This window comes from Chinchilla lanigera, unplaced genomic scaffold, assembly GCF_000276665.1.
Source record: "Chinchilla lanigera isolate Chin_1 unplaced genomic scaffold, ChiLan1.0 scaffold00051, whole genome shotgun sequence".
In the NCBI taxonomy this organism is placed as follows: domain Eukaryota; kingdom Metazoa; phylum Chordata; class Mammalia; order Rodentia; family Chinchillidae; genus Chinchilla; species Chinchilla lanigera.
This window is the reverse complement of record NW_004955452.1, coordinates 6,162,920-6,165,430: the sequence shown is the minus strand read 5'-3', so window position 1 is coordinate 6,165,430 and position 2,511 is coordinate 6,162,920. Positions and strand designations below refer to the sequence as shown.

The following is a 2,511-nucleotide window of genomic DNA, read 5'->3' as shown; positions in this document are numbered from 1 at the left end:
TTTTTTGTCTTTTTGAGACAGGATCTCTATGCAGTTCAGGCTGGGCTTGAACTCATTTTGTAGCCCAGACTGGTCTCGAACTTGCAACAATCCTCCTGCCTCAGCCTCCCGAGCGCTGGGATGATAGGTGTGCGCCAAGCATAGTTTGTCTTGAGGGAGAACTGGTATAAGTGAGTTTTGGAGAAGGAAGAAGACAGCTTACTCCAGAGGGAAGAGGCACCAGGTTCTCCCCAACAGTTATGAGCAGGATTTGAGAGCAGAAAGAAATCATTTTCAGCAATCAACAGCCGCATTCTCAATCTGCTGGCCAACTGTTGGTGTGGTATCTACCTCCGTGCTGTCTTCATAATCTCTTTTTGAATCTTCTGCCCAGAACCTGGCCACGTTATACTGGCTGCTCACAGACTGAGAAAACATTCTTTGTATTGTAGCGCCAGTGTAGCTTGCCCTTCTGCTGTTAAACGGGATAATCCTTCTTCACAGGAATAAAACGTGGAGACACCTGCCTGTCCCTGCTCACATGCTTCCACGTCATACTCTTCTCCATCGTAGTCACCCGAGTCTCCCTCCTCAGGATCTGCCTGAAGGCTGAACGTAGCCTCGGATACTGATTTATCATGAGGCACAAATCTAAATCCAGTAATAGGTTCAACATCATCACGACTGCCTTCCTCTTCTTCCTCAGTGGGAGATTCTTTAGCTTCTTCTCCAAATGGAGCGCTCGCCATTACATACAAATGCTTTCATGGATAGGCATCTAGGTCCCTGGACATAGCATGTAAGCCAGTGGTGGGTTATTCCAGTGAGAATCCTAATCCAAAACCATCCGGCCAAGACACATGGCTCTCAGGGATGGAGAGTGCCTGTTTAGGGCCTTGCCCTTTCAGCACAGTTTTGATACCTGGCTGATGCTAGAGCCCCTTGGCCTGCCCTGGCAGCAGAAAACTTTTGAGGCAGCTCCCTGTAGCCAGGAACACTGACACACAGCTCCCTTGGAGGGCGCTGGGCACAGCATTCCCCGCTTGCTGCGGCCTGCCCCCCAACACACATTTTTTTTTTCCTTTTTGAGACAGGGTCTCACCATGCAGTTCAGGCTGGCCTTGAGCTCACTTTGTAGCCCAGGCTGATCTTGAACTCAAAAAGATCCTCCTGCTTCAGCCTCCTGAGTGCTGGGATTACAGGCATGGGCCACCATGCTTGGCTTACCGCCCCCCACATTTTTGAACTTCCATATGACCTATAAGGTGCAAAACCTTTGGTACAAATACATTCTCACCCATTCCCCAAAATAAAGACATGGAAAGTCCTAGCAGTCGTTGTAGCTATCTCTGGGCTATGTTAACAATTCTCAAAACAAAGCACATTCCTATTTTACAATTCTATTACCAGAAAACTGAACTATAAGCTTTCAGTTTGCATAAAATACAGGAAGAAAAAGACAGAAAATTATCTACATATGTTTTCATTGATATATTTATTTGTGTATAATTATCATAGCATTTATATATTATAATTACAGACGTGTATGACAAGTGGGAGAAAATATATATTGCTTTAGCAGTTCGCATTTCTGTAACTGGTCACAGGCCATGGTTAGTATTTAGAGCTTTAGTTTTCTACTATTCATTCCTTATTCCCTTTGCCCTCGGCCAGGATCTCAGCTGTTTAGTGTTCTCTACCTGTTAGGTGATCCAAATCTTTTCTGAAGGATTTGAATCCTCAATGAATCTTCAGCACACCGCTGTCCTTCAGAGCCACCGGAGTGGAGCTGTAATGCGTCAGCCATCCTGTTTCGTGCGGTGCCAGCATATGGTGCCGAGCCATCTGTGAACCGGCTGTAGTCATAAGAAACTGCCCATGAAGAGGCAGTGTGGCGGGAGCTGGGGTCAAAGGAAAATTACCCACTCGGGAAACTTATTCACATCCTCACCTTCCAGACATGCTTGAGCCGCATTTCTTAGATACCTTTTCTACCTGAGGATAGATTGTTGCTACGATACCCAGCCCCATTGCTCGGTAGGGGAGATAAATGAACTAACTTAAAATGGGAAGCTTGGGTCAGATGGTTATTCAGTCTCCTGTGGGTAGGCTTTCAACATCTCCAGGGCCCAGAAGCAAGAGAAATGAGAGCAGTTACAGAAAAGGGTGTGCACTTACTCACATTCTGGAAGTCAGTGCTGATCCAAATATTGGTGCTTGCTAGAGATTATATATAACATCCTTATTTGACACAAATATTTTCATTGGATCTGCTGGTTCATAAGGTCCACTTGAACGGCAGCTGGTACTATAGCCTGGACTTACGGAATTTTGAAGGTTTTTGTTTTGTTTTTTGTTTGTTTAGACAGGGTCTCACTGTGCAGTCCAGACTGGCCTTGAACTCACTATATATATAGCCTAGGTTGACCTCAAATTCATGGCAATCTTCCTGCCTCAGCCTCCCAAGTGCTGGTATGTGCCACCATATCCACTGCTTTTTTAGTTTTTAATAAGGTGCCTAAAGTACTTGCC

The 2,511-nt window shown here is 45.5% G+C and overlaps 1 pseudogene; it reads right to left on the bottom strand.

Annotated features, from left to right (window-relative positions):
* Positions 1-273: 273 nt before the first annotated feature.
* LOC102017740 lies at positions 274-2,010 on the bottom strand (annotated as a pseudogene).
* Between the last annotated feature and the right edge of the window lie 501 nt (positions 2,011-2,511).